Raw genomic sequence first — 15,307 nt, forward strand, 5'->3', positions numbered from 1 at the left:
ATGAGAATAATTAGCTTGAGTTCGTTTTTTGTTAGTTGTTCGCCGTATGACCCTAGCAGTGTCACTTAACCTCTCTATGCCCTAGTTTCTTTGACTGTAAAATAGAGATAATAATGTCTATCAGCCGCATCTCAGAGATATAGGAAATAACAAATTAATGCTATGAAAGCTCTTTGAGGTACTTGGATGAAAGGGCATAATTGTAAGTACATATTATTAATAATTAGCTCTAATATCCAGTAGCACTCATGACCATTCCTAACTTTGCTGCCTGGATTACTCAAAGAACATGAAGGATCCTGTTTTGAAATACACTTAGATATTTTTTCTTGACTTGTGAATTTACTGTTTACTATTTATGATCAAACATTGTGTATTAAATATAGTTAGTAAAAGAGGGAAGTAAAAAGAAGTTTTGGTAACCACAACTTTTATGTTCATGCTACTCATAGCTAATAAATGCTTTGGTGGAAAATACAGGGTAGATAGGGATTTGCCAGAAGCATGTTTTAGAATTAATGATTAGTCTACTCCAGTCAGTTAACTGGAATTTTTGTATTAAAAACATTACTCATGTCCCCATAGAATAATGCAATTCCTATAGAATTTATATACAGTTAAATGTTTGACACAATTATAGTGAACATTCCTGTGAGACTCTGTCATTCTCATCACTGTTTAATCAGAAACACGTAATGAAATATCGTCTTGTGAAGTTTTGTCCAGTGTCTATCCCTAAAGTAGATGGAAATTTTTTCCTTTAAGTTGGTGACTTCACTATGTCTCTTTAGAAAGGTATATGCATAATGTAAACATTTAAATATATTGGCTACATAATGTGCATATTTATTTTTATATACTTGCTTATATACCAATTTATCAAATTATTATATAACGTATATTAACTATACATCTGGTAATGACAATGAAAAATGAGCCGCCTTTGTGTTTTAGGGCCAGATAAAAAGGTAATTGGTTAATAGCCATTTGTCATCATTGGTAAAAAATCAACTCAAAGTCATGTTTTATTATTTATTAGAGTTATGAGCATTATCTATAAAATGACACCTTGACTGGGTGTGGTCGCTCACACCTGTAATCCCAGCACTTTGGGAGGCTGAGGCATGAGGATCACTTGAACCCAGGAGTTCAAGGCCAGCCTGGGCAACAGAGAGAGTCTTCATCTCTACAAAAAAATTTAAACACACACACACACACACACACACACACACACAGACAAACAAACAAAGCTAGGCAGGCATAGTGGCACTCACCTGTGGTCCCAGTTACTCAGGAGGCTGAGGTGGGAGGGTCCCTTGAGCCCAGGAGGTTGAGGCTATGGTGCCCCTGATCATTACACTGCACTACAGCCTGGGCAACAGAATGAAACCATATCTCAAAAAAGGAAAAAAAAAAAAATCCATGACACCTTAACATTTGTACTATTTTATTTTGTTTTCACAATTTTGTGAGATACAAATTTTTCAAAGAAATAGACTGAGAGTGCTGAAAGACTAGCCCTCTGAGACTAGTTTTTAAAGACTTAAAAACTCTACAGTTGTCAAGTAGCATACCTAAACAAGTAGCGTACCTAAACTCATATCTTGAGATTCTCAAATACATTGTTTCATTTAATACTTTATAACAGGGTCACCAGCTTGATATGACAGTTATGCCAAAATGTATTTATAATATAGGCATTTCTGGCTTATTATTGATTGCCTGCAGCATCTCCAAAATTCAGCCAAACTTGTTTTAAAAACTGAAAAGTACAATTCTTATGTTTATGGCCATGTCTTTACCAGCTTGAAGACAGGCACTTTGTTTTATGAATTTTTGTATCCTTCATAGTGTCCGTAGTAAGGACTCAGAAAATATTTTGGGGATAAATAAAAAGTATATTGTGATGTTTGGTTGAAGTGGGGGAAAAAACTGATACAGTCACCTCAGAAACTGTTTTAGGAGGCTGTACACATTTTCAGCACACTCAGGTAAAGATAGTTTTTGTTTGTTTGTTTGTTTGTTTTTGGTTTTGGTTTTTTTTTGAGACAGAGTCTCACTCTGTTGTCCAGGCTGGAATGCAACAGCACAATCTCAGCTCACTGCAACCTCCATCTCCTGGGTTCAAGTGATTCTCCTGCCTCAGCCTCCTGAGTAGCTGGGATTACAGGTATGTGCCACCACACCTGGCTAATTTTTGTATTTTTAGTAGAGACGGGGTTTCACCATCTTGGCCAGGCTGGTCTCGAACTCCTGACCTTGTGATCCACCCGCCTTGGCCTCCGAAAGTGCTGGGATTACAGGCGTAAGCCACTGTGCCCAGTTGTTTGTTTTGTTTTACACTTTAAATTGGTGGAACCATTGCCTCAATTTCCCACTTCATTTTTGATGTCATGCCTTGGAGAGATAAGCTTAAAGTAGGTGCTGGAGATGACATTCACCTGTATGATATGCTTCTGGATATGATTGTTTGGGCTTAGATATTCCAGATGACCCACAACAAAAGGGTCATCTAGAGTATCTAAACACAATTTTAATGAGAATGTGTAGAGAGTGGGGTTATGACAATTTACGTCTTCATAATTCTTCCCTTCATGTCGACAACCCTTGTGGAATACATATTTCTATACTTTTTCTATCAAGGGATTAAAGGATAATACTATTAAGGATAATACCATTTGGTTCCCAAATGTGACTGCTTATCAGAATCACCTGTATAGTTTCAAAGGAAATTCAGATTCTCTACTTCTACTCTAAACATAGAAAATATTTAGATTTAGGATTAGAAAATATTGGGTGAAGTCCAAGGCATCTGTAACTGTAATAACACTCTCCCTCGAATTCCAATGATCAGTCAGGTTTGGGAAGTTCTGGTTTCAATAACTTGTTTAAGGTCACATGGAACGCTAAATAGAGCCAGAAACTAACTCAAGTCTTTTGAGTCCAAGTTAAATATCTTTTCATTGGACTTCTGCTGTCCTTTTATTGACAGTATATGATGGGGTAGGATGAAGAGGAGGGGAGAAAAGTAGCAATTTTAGTTTTTTTATTTTTATTTTTTACCATATTACATGGTTTTAAGATTAAATGAGCTAACATCCATAGAGTGCTTAGAACAGTATCTGGCACATATTAATTAAATGTAACTGTTCAATGAATAAGTCTCTATTGTCCAATCATGGCATTCCCTTTGTCTGGGGTTAAATTAGGATATCAACTTTTTCTATGAAGAAAAAAGAATGTACGTAAATAAAGGTGGAATCTTTAGCTTTTATCTGTCATGGAAGCCCTGAATTTATATAGCTGAAAATATTTCTATATTGTTTCTTTTCATCTTTTCTGATATATTAAGAAAATTTTAATGATACACTTATTAAATAAAATTGGATGTATAGCTGTGTAGTATTTTTATATTCTCTAATTTAGGATATAAAATAAGGATTTTACATTGTCTTCCTATCACGGAACTAGCTCCAAAATTGATTCTTATTGGCATGTAATTAAGTATTCAGTTTTTAGAAGTCATTGCTTGGATTGATCTTCCAGATGGAATATTTTCCCTTAACAAGGTAATAGATATGCTTGGTTCTATTTTATTCCCTTATTTCTCTGCAAGTTTTTTCAGTCTTTCAATCCTGAACAAGTTTTTATACTTGTTATAAATAAAATTATGCATTTTCATTACTAGTAAGTGAAGAACCCAATTTAATGCTTTAAAATGTTCTTTGATACACTTGGACAAAGTCTGAGAAAATGTGCCTTTGATCAGTACTTGTCACTATGAAAATTGACATCCATTCTAGTTTTTGTTCAGTTTTATAAGTTGTATTATTTTTGAGGGATTACCCCATACCCAGCATCAATTTCAACTGGCTCCTGTATTCTTTTAATGTGTGTGTGTGTGTCTGTGTGTGTGTGTGTGTGTGTACACAATATCTTCATGCAGAATGCTGATTTAATTTTAAAATATACTTTGTTAAAATGAATTATTGTATCATAAATGGATTGATTTATCCTGGAAAAAGGTAGAAGTAGAGATAGAACAGAACAGAAGATATTTAGAATGTCAGGAGGGATCTGGCAGGTAGAATAGATCAGACTAAAAGAGAAGCCAAAAGAAGAATCAGGTATCATCAGTGATGAAGCAGCTACTGTCTGAATCCAGAGTCAGCCAAGGAAATGGAGTTAAATTACCACTTGTGAAATATTTATGGTATTTCAGACAGTATATAAGGCACTTATCAAAACAAGAAATGGCTGTCTTGGTCCCATGAATCTAGGTAGTTTGAGTCTTAAGAGTCAGAGAAAATAGTACTAATAAGCAGGATATTTATATTACTTTGTATTTCTATACTTACATACTTTATTATAAGAATTCAATTAATAATAAAATGAGATAGTGCATGTTTTTACTTATAATCAAATTAACAAGTTTTGAACTATACTCATTCCTTCCTCCTTCATTCTTTTTATAATAGAGGCCATCATTCAATGTGTATTCTAGGTCTTGGCTACTCCTGTCTACTAGGGACCTTGGTCCCTCAATTATTCTCTTTCTGTTGTTTCTTCAGCCTCTCTTTACTGGTTCCTTGCCATTAACATTCTCCTTTGTTAAAGTGTCTTCTTCGTGCATATCCTCCTCGTAGCTTCTGCTCAAATTCTCCTTTGTCCTAAAGAGAATTTTTGGGAGAATTATCTATGCTTGCTTATCACCAGTTCCTCACCTCCAAGTTACCTCCAACCATATATAATTAGACTTTTACCACCAATACTGCTGTGAAACTACTCTTAATAAACTTGCCAACATCATTCCTCCTATGAGAGATATCTTAGTTGTTAATGTTTCAACAGCATTTGAAGCTGTTGACCATTCTTTCCTTTCTGAAACAATCTTTTCTCTTGGCTTCTGTGATACCGTGCATAACTATTTCATTGTCCTTTGGATGCTTCTGTCTTTGCTTAAATATTGTCACTCCAAGGAATTCTAAGGCTCTTATCACTGTAGTCTAGTCTCCACATTCTTTTTGGATGATCTCATCACCCATGGTTTTATACACCCATGGCTTTACTTTCTATATTTTAGTGACTTCTAGCTATAAGCTTACTCCTAAGCTTGAAATCTATATATTTAATTCCCTATCTGATATCTCTTGAGGGTTTTGTAGGTACCCAGCTCAAACTAGGCATATTTGAGCTGATGATAGCCAAATGACCAAAGCCAGAAATCTAAATGCTTGCTTCGAATTTTCTCTCTACTTCTTACACATCCACTCATTTACCAGGCTGTGCTAAATCTGCCTCCTCATTATTTCTCAGAATCACTCATTTAACTCTGGTTCCACTACCACTTTCCTAATCCAAGCTGTTATTACTTCCTTAATATTGTTGCAGTATAGAGTCAATGAGTTCAGACTTTTCCTGCTTTAAACTCAGTCTTCATTGTGTAACCATCGTGATCTGGGAGGCAAATGTGATAACTCCTCTGCTTAAACTACTTTAATACTTCCATTAATCTCAGGATAGTCTGGAATGGCTTGTCTTTCTTACTAGGAGGGCAAGAACTCTGTTTTGTGTGCTGTTATTATGCCTATATTGGCTCAATTTGATTCTTTTAAGATGAATCATGGGAAAGTATTATGAAGGAAAGTACCTTCTGTGTTAATCAAGAGGTAAGTTAGGTTATACTGCAGTAGCAGAAAACTTCAAAATCCTAGTGGCATAACATCACAAAAGCTTATTGCTTGCTCATGCTATATGTACTCTCCTCACTGTTACCTAAGAACCTACCTGTTGGAAGTTTCTTTCCTTCTCACTGTTACTTAGGAACCTACCTGTTGGAAGCACCAAGTGACATGTGTTTTCACAGTCACTGCAGGTGACTGCCAGGTACATAAAACAGCAGATCTTGCACTGGTTGTTAAAGTGACATACTTGCACTCATAATTCATTGACAAAGCAAGTCACATGTCATGCCTATGCAAAGCAGATAATCAAACCATATGTCTGGAAAGAGAGGGAAACATAAACATTTATATATAGCCCAATGATATCATACCCTCTATCCTAGTTGAGACTTTTGGTGGCAGGTGACATAAAACCAGCTCAATCTAGCTAAGGAATGATGAGAAAAATATCCCTTCAAATTTAAAAAGGGAATGAAAGACCAGTGTGGTGGCTCATGCCTGTAATCCCAGCACTTTGGGAGGCTGAGGTGGGAGGACTGCTTGAGGCCAGGAGTTTAAGACCAGCCTAGGCAACATAGCATAGTTTTGTTTTTGTTTTTTGTTTTTGAGATAGAGTCGCCCTCTGTTGCCCAGGCTGGATTGAGGCTCACTGCAATGTCTGCCTCCCAGGTTCAAGTGATTCTCCTGCCTCAGCCTCCTGAGTAGCTGGGACCACAGGTACACACCACCATGCCCAGGTAACTTTTATATTTTTAGTGGAGATGGGGTGTCATCATGTTCGCCAGGCTGGTCTCAAACTCCTAACCTCAAGTGATCTGTTCATCTTGGCCTCCTAAAGTGATGGGATTACAGGTGTGAGCCACAGTGCTTGGCCTTGTTTATTAAAAAAAAAAATTAGCCGGGCTTGAGGGCCTGCAGCTGTACTCCCAGCTACTCAGGAGGCTGAGGCATGAGGGACTGCTTGAGCTCAGGAGTTCAAGGTTACAGTGAGCTATGATTGCACCACTGCACGCCAGCCTGGGCAACGGAGCAAGACACTGTTAAACAAAAGAGGGTGAGAAGAGGAATCACAAGACAACAGATCATAAAACTGAAAAAAATTAAACAACTGAAAATGCAGGAGTATACTTGGGCCTCAGTGATAACTGGAACCAGGACTCTTCCTCCAAATCTTGTCTCTGTTTCTGTAGGTTTACTTCACTTTCCTCCATTTCAGAATGAATGACTGCTCATATGGCCACTGATATCTCCCAGTCCTCATACCTCATGGCTGCCACTACACCAGTGAGGGCTGTCTTTTGGTTTTGTTTTTCCAGTTTCCTTAGTAAATCTTGGGTTGAAGCTCTGAATGGTTTGATGGGAGTCATGTGTCCACTATTAGACTAGCCATTTAGGAGCCAGGAGATAGAGTCATAGAGCACAACCATGATACCTGCTGCTCACCCCTCAAAGGGCTTGTAATGGTTAATTTTATGCATCAGCTTGGCTGGGCTGTGGTAACTAGCTATTTAATCAAACTCTAAGTGTGGACGTGAAGGCATTTGGTATATGTGGTTAACACCTGCAGTCAGTTGACTTTAAGTAAAGGTGAATACCCACAATAGTGTAGGTGACCTCATCCAATCAGTTGAAGGCTTCACAAGCAAAGACTGAGGTTTCCTGGTGAAGAAGACATTCTGCCTCAAGATTGCAACTCCTGCAGCACTTCCAGCCTGTCCTGTGGATCTATGGATTTTGGACTTGCTGGTCTCCACAATTGTGTGAACCAATTCATTAAAATAAATCTAGATAGCTATAGATATATCTACATATCTCTGTCTGGAAAGCTCTGACTGATTCAGGGACAATTCCAGGATATGATAGAATCATTGTAATGCGAGCCAGGTGGCTATCCCAACAGAGTATCAGTGACAGGAACAGGGATGACACACAGAGGAAAGGGAAAGAAAAAAAGGGAAGTGAAAATAAGAAAAAGCACATGTGGTAAATAATATTAGAATATGGCTATGCATCGACTCAAAAGGGACTAGCTTTAAGTTATCTAACTTTGTCCTGATGCATCATGAGGATTCACAAAACCATAATAAATGTATTGAAATTGTCATCCCTTTCTAATTCAGATTATTCCTTCATTTGAATTACTTTCTCAGCAGATGGTATGTTTTCTATAATTCATGTCTTATCGTGTTTTATTTTTCTTATTTAACATTCTTACAACTGGTCACCTATTGCTGCTGTAACAAATTATTACAAATTTAGTATTTAAAACAAAAACAAATGTTTTATTTTACAGCTCTAGAGGCCGAGGTCTAAAATGGATTGGCAGGACTGTGTTCCTTCTGAAGGCTCTAGGGCAGGGGTCCCCAACCCCCGAGCCACGGACCTGTACAAGTCTATGGCATTAGGGACCAGGTGGCACAGCAGGAAGTGAGCAGCAGATTAGCTAGCATTACCACCTGAGCTCCACCTTCCATCAGTTCAGCAGTGGCATTAGATTCTCGTAGGAGCGAAACCCTGTTGTGAACTGTGCATTAGAGAGATCTAAGTTGTGCACTCCTTATGAGAATCTAACTAATGCCTGATGATCTAAGGTGGAACAGTTTCATCCCAAAACTATCCCCCTTAGCCACTGGTCCGTGGAAACATTGGCTTCCATGAAACCAGTTCCTGATGCCAAAAAGGTTAGGGACTGCTCTAGGGGAGAATCCTATTCTTTGCTTCTTCCAGCTTCTAGAGGCTGTTCAGTCCTTGACTTGTGGCCCTCTTCCATTTCCAAAGCCAGCAGTCTCATCATTTCATCCTCTGCTTCCATCATCATATCTCCTTTCCAACTCTGACTGTCCTGCCTCCCTCATAGAAGGTCTCTTGTGATTACCTTTGGTTTACCAAATGATCCAAGAGAAAATCCTTAATCACATGTGCCAAATCCTATTGCCTTTAAAGTAATATATTCACAGATTCTGAGGCTTAGGGCATGAACGTCTTTAGGTGAGGGTATTCATTGTTCAGCCTAATGAAATAAATAATTATTATTAAACTGATACACATAAATTAAAAATGAAATAATATTGAAAAATCCCTCTCTCCAAGGCAAGTATTTTTAGCTTTTGTATCTGTTTCTTCTAGTATTTATCTTCATCCTTCTCAATAATAGGCTTACATGGTCATTTCTTATTTTACCATTTTATTTTACTTTATTTTTGAGATAGGGTCTCACTGTGTTGTCCAGGATAGAGTACAGTAGTGTGATCTCGGCTCACTGCAACCTCCACCTCCCAGGCTCAAGCAGTCCTTCATCTCAGCCTCCCAAGTACCTGGGTAGATTTAAGTCAAAGACATTTGTCAATAAGGAATCTTTGAATGTGCATATTCCAGGACTATCTCTAAGTCATTTGATCAGAACAACTGTCTTTGACTATTACCTTATTTGGGAAGGTATTGGTATACATTTGAACTAAGCTCAGAATTTTTCAAAATAAGCCCTCACTAAAAAAACAAAAACAAAAACTATTCTATATTCAAACTAAGATAATATGAATAGAACTTTCCATAAACAATAATAAAGGAATCAAGGTATTTTGTAAAATGTGGTCCTGAACAAATCACGGTAAAAAAATAAATGTATACTTAACTCCTCACAACAGAGGCTACTTTCTGTGCCTCAGCCGCAGAAACAAGGGAAAGAATACCCTATTAGCAACCTTGGGCAGGGGGTTGCCAACACAAAAGCTCAGGCACTTAAATGTGGATACCAATTTGGGGGAACCTAACCAAATTATTCAAATTTTTTTTAATCACTGATACAAAGGTAAAGTGCTTCTGCAATTAGCAGTGCCAATGGAGCCTGCCTCAGCCCAGTGCTCACCTATGTTATGCCCCCGAGCAAACCCTGATGCTCCTGCTCCAGGGGAAACTTTTTCCCTTTAGAGGGGAAACTCTATTTGTTGAGTGCCACTGAAGGCATATTTTGCTAAACTGTTGCTCCAGGTTTTTTCGTTTGGAAAAATCTGTCACAGTAGGTTATGGCCATTTATTGGATGAACAGAAGAGAAAGATAGGCAGGGCAGGGTGGCTCACGTCTGTGCTCCCAGCACTTTGGGAGGCTAAGGCAGGCAGATCATGAAGTCAGGAGTTCAAGACCAGCCTGACCAATATGGTGAAACCCCCGTCTCTACTAAAAATACTAAAATTAGCTGAGCATGGTGACGCGCACCGGTAGTCCCAGCTACTCTGGAGGCTGAGGCAGGAGAATTGCTTAAACCCAAGAGGCAGAGATTGCAGTGAGTCAAGATTGTGCCACTGCACTCCAGCCTGGGCAACAGAGCAACACTCTGTCTCAAAAAAAAAATAATAATAAAAAAGAAGATATACTTGCGGCAACCAGAAAATTTTAAGGTCTTTCAAGTCGTATAACACGGACCTGCAGAAACGTTGGAATGTTCTCGGGGTGGAAAGTTGGAGCTGAAATATGGATCAAACAGTTGCAGAGAATGTAGAGCAACCATGCCTTGAGGTAAAACTGGAACCAAGATCTGCAACAAAAAGCTTCAAGACGCATAGTTTGTTGAGCTTGTCCCACATGGTCGCATAATCTGGTCGTGTATGAATTTCACAAGCGATCCGTATTGCTCTGCTAGTTTGGTATTGAGGATTTGCTCGTGACTCCTCCCAAATCTTCTCTTCATAGTTTAGGAAACGTGTACATAGTGTTCCAGCTTTCCAGAGGGCCAAGGTGGGCTGGTCCGTCTTCACCCAGGAGGAACCTGGAGACTGGGTGCTGAGTGCTGAGGAGGGAGGCTGGCTTTCCTAAGCACAAGCTTCCCTCCGATTAAGAACAATTTATAAATGTGTCCACCTCTGATGATGATTCTATTAGGTGTTGAAAAATGTGCTTCGGAGTTGGAAGGTGCCTCTGGCAGCCAGGCGGGGGAGGCTGCTGCAGGGTCGCGGTGGAGTCTGCGTCTAAAGCTGCGGCGGAGGCTCCGCGTCCCAGGGCCTGGGGGCGGGAGCCGGGCGGGGCAGTGTCACCTGGAGCTCTGTCGGCCCCGCCCCGCTAGCCGTGTGGCCAGATGGCCAGGTGGCCGGGGACCAGGAGGGGACGCGGCCGCAGTTGCGTCTCAACCTCTGGGCTCCTCAGCGGGGCTCTGAAGCCCGATAGGCTCCAAGCCGTGGATTTCCTGTTTTGATAGACAGTTGGAGAGACAGAGATTTGGCTCTGTGATCACTGTCCCCTCAACTTTCCACAGTCTCCCAATTTGATAACATCATTATTTTCTGATAAACAACGAAGATTTGTCTTTGTTACAACCCCCCCGCAACTCTCCCCATTCACCCAATTTGATAACATCATTACTTCTGATAAAATAATAACCAGTGTTCTCATGATGATGGTGATGTAAATATGATTCACTGCACAGCTTAACAGAGAAATATGACTGCATTTCCTTTTAAATATTTTTGTTTGGCTTTGCATATTTGCTTTATTGTTTCACTTATCTAATTTTCTATCCAGATGTTCCTAATGCCTTCCAAATATTTCATCATATTATCTATGGGGTCTCCCTCTTCCTGAGCCCTTCCTCTGGGGACCTCCAGTCCTCCTATCTCTGGCCTGGTTATTCTCCGGGTCTACAGCACAGTTATCCTATGATTCTCTTCACTGTTTTCTTGGATAGCATTTTAAAGAGGGTGGAGGGCCGGAGTTCGTAGAAAAGGTGGCAACTTTTCTGAAAGTTAGATTTCTGACATATTGGACTGACATTGTCTATGTATTCTGCAGTGATGGGAAGGATTTTAATGTCTGACTTAATCATTAAGTTCATGTCAGGCTTGACTTTGGTATAAAATGAACTTTGGCTCAGTATTTCTGACAATCAAGTAATATTCAGAATGAGTATTGGTTGTTTTAATTATAAAACTTTTTTAGTTACAAGCCCAAAGTCTTTTCTATAATGAGTGAAAGAGTAATTAAAAGCATTTGTTTACACTCCAAATTTGAATGCTTTCTGAAGGCTTGGTAGATCCCTTATCAGTAGTTACTTAGAATTCGCATGTAATGAATCAACTTCTGTAATATAGAATGGAATTCTAGAAAATGTAAAATTTTATTTAGACTGTAATCATGTCTAAAATGTACATTAAATAGAATTAGCTTATTTCCTGGTTTTCCTCTTGGAAGAAATCACAGTCCCTCAAATCAGTCATTCTGTAAATACTTGTTGGGTGCTTATTATGGTCAAGATACCAGATCTCCTGAGAGATCTTATCGTTGCCACATTCTTTTCATCTCTCTGTTTTCTATCCTTTTCTTTTTCTTCTTTCTCAAAATGAATCCCTTAAACTTTCTCTACCTCCTGCTTAATCTGCTCTTCACTTCCTGTGTCTCTCAATCCCTATGTCTTCTCTTGTCAGCAGTCACTTGATCAACACAGGTGCCTTCTGTGTATTCCCAAGAACTTTGCTATATGTATTGTCCCAATTTTTAACTTCCCTAGGGTGTTGTGCTGAATATTTTATACACATTAAAGAAATTATTGAAAGGCTTTAGAACTATAGGCAATGCCATTTAACTTATGTTCTTGTTTCTAAGGCAATTTTTAAAAGTTGCATACCTTTATACCCTTATAACAATGGCATCTTTCTTGATTTCAGAGTTATCAGTAGTTTCCTTAGTTAACTCTTTGGACAGAAATAAAGGAATCAAGGGAGGGTGAATATGTTCTATGATCCTTGGATTTGGCTTGAAGGTTATTAAGCATTTGAATAGAAAAGAGTCAGTGCAGAGGAAAGTCCAAAAACAAAACAAATATATTAGGGCCAGGCGCCATGGCTGACTCCTGTAATCCCAACACTTTGAGAGGTCGAGGCAGGTGAATCACTTGAGGTCAGGAGTTTGAGAACAGCCTGGCAAACATGGTAGAATCCTGTCTCTACTAAAAGAAAAACAATTAGCTGGGTGTGGTGGCACGTGCCTGTAGTCCCAGCTACTTGGAAGGCTGAGGCATAAGAATTGCTTGAACCCAGGAGGCAGAGGTTGCAATGAGCCGAGACTGCGCCATTGCACTCCAGCCTGGGTAACAAGAGCAAAACTCCGTCTCAAAAATTAATAAATAAATAAAAATAAACAATAACAACAAAAAACAAATATATTAGTTTTCTATTGCTTCTGTGATTAGTTACCATAAACTTAATGGCTTAAAACAACAAAAAATGTATTATCTTAGAGTTCTTTATTGAATTCAAAAGTCTAACATGAATCTTTCTGGGCTAAGATCAGTGTCAGTAAGGTATAGCCTAGAGGCTGCCTGATTTTCTTGGCATATGGCCTCCTTCCTTCACCTTCAAAGCCAATAACACCGGGCCAAGCCCTTCCCATGCTGCCATTTCTCTGGTTCTCTAATCCCCTCTTCCACTTTTAAGAATTCTTGTGATTATAGGATAATCCAGGATAACTTCCTATTTTAAAATCAGCTGATTATCAACCTTAATTCCATCTCCAACATTCATTCCCCTTTCCTATATAATCTAACATAGTCTCAGGTTCCAGAAAGTAGGACCTAGACAGCATTGGGGAGGGCAGCAGATATGATTCTATTGACCACAATGAACAAGGAGAGGATCCTGACAATCCCCCAAAAAGGAAAAGTTATGACATAAAGTAAACCTCATAATTTGGAGATGTAGAAGATAAGAGAGAAGCACTGAAGACAGTATAGCCCATGATGTAGACAATACTTGACATTTTCATAGAGTTATGAGGCTGAGAAGAACTTGGATTTGTCACATAATTGTTGATAGAAAGCAAACCACTAGAGTCAATTTGCACTGGTATAAATACCAACATTTTAGAAAGGAATAAATATTTTATTTTTCTCCTGAAAGACTCAAACTTAAAATAACGACAGTAGGCAACTGCAAATCACCCTGAAACAAGAAAGTATATATTTTTAAAGCTCAATACAGTTTACAAAATGATTCTATTCTGCCGTTATACAATTTGATGAACTTTGGATTGTAACTTATTCAATAGTTCATTTTGTATGGATTCTCATAAGTACTGCATAATACTATCTTGGATTTTGATTTTTTTTTAGTGCTTTTTTGATATTATGTCTGGAATCTTCTAATTTGCCCTAAACCTAGATAGAAAATGTTGGGCACACCCTCTTGTGTGCGCACAAATATAGCAACTGGAATGTTATCTGTGTACCACCATCCACCCGGTTCCACCTCCATGCTCAGCAGAAGTCATCAGGGTGGAGTAGGTTTATACAGCACAGAATAATAGTTTCATTTTTTCCTTTTGTTCTTGCTATGAACTACAAACTAATTACTGTCAAAGAATGAGATTAGAATTATCTGTTCCTTTTGAATGTACATGAGGTTTCTCAATGTTAGACTAAAAATTTAACCACATGTAGGTGTTTAATACACTAGCATTCTTTTATTTGCTAAATTTTATTAAATGAAACTTGAAGTCAAAATCTCAAATGTCTCTGTATTTTTGAAATGGTTCTTTAAAAATAACCATTTTATTGTTATTGAAAAATACAATCTGTAACTCTTTTCCTTCTATTGTACTTCTGACTCTTTGTGCTTAAACTTTATCTTTTTTCTTTTTGAGCACAAAAAATAAAGCTAGAAGTCCCAAAGGAAGAAAAACAATGGAAGCAATAAGTAAATGTAATAATGAGATTTTAAAGTTGTAAGAGACTTTTGAAGTGGTCTTCATGAGAGAATTTCTAAAAAAAAAAAAAAAAAAATCGTTTTACCATGATCCCTGGGGTTAGAGCAAAAGACCCTGTAGCTTACCTGTTTCAATTTTCTAGTAAAAAGAACTCTGTGATGATGAATGAAACAATAAAAATTAATGTAGAACCATAATTCTAGTCATTCTCAAAGCCCAGCAGTAAGTAAAAAGGATAATCTAGAGAACATACTCAGCTTACCTATAAAAACTGAAGAAGAACTTGCTTTGGGAGAAGTTCTCAGCCCATGTCATAGGGTTCTGCAAAGAAACAGAACCAGCAGAGAGAGAGAGAGAGAAAGTGATTGGCTCATGCAATAAATGAGGCTGAGAAGTCCCAAGATTTGCAGGAAAGGAGCTGGAGACCCAGAAGAGCCAATGTATAGTTTATCTGAGTCTGAGGGCCTGAGCACCAGGAGAGCTGATGGTGTAAGTTCCAGTCTGAAAAACAGCTGGCTCAATACACCAAAACAGCCAATGTTTCAATTCAAGATTGGAGAAGGAAAAGATTAATGTCCCAGTTCAAAGCAGTAAGACAGGAGTTCCCTCTTTCTTGAGGGAGGGTCAGTCTTTTGTTCTATTTAGGCCTTCAACTGTTTGGATGAGGGCTACCCGTAGTAGATAGGACAACTTGCTTTATTCAATCTTCTGATTCAAATGTTAATTTCATCCAGAAGCACCCTCACAGACACACCCAGAATAATATTCAACCAACTATTTGGGCATTTTATGGCTCAGTCAAGATGACACATAAAATTAACCATCATAGCTCATGAGATAGGATGACTGCTCACAAGTAGGTTGCAGACTATGCTTACAAAATCACTTTGACCTGGTCTGGTTTCCCACCCAAAGCAAGAATCTCTCAAAAACAAAA

Source organism: Aotus nancymaae, unplaced genomic scaffold (genome assembly GCF_030222135.1).
Source record: "Aotus nancymaae isolate 86718 unplaced genomic scaffold, 86718_ANA_hifiasm-v0.15.2.pri h1tg000065l, whole genome shotgun sequence".
In the NCBI taxonomy this organism is placed as follows: Eukaryota; Metazoa; Chordata; class Mammalia; order Primates; family Aotidae; genus Aotus; species Aotus nancymaae.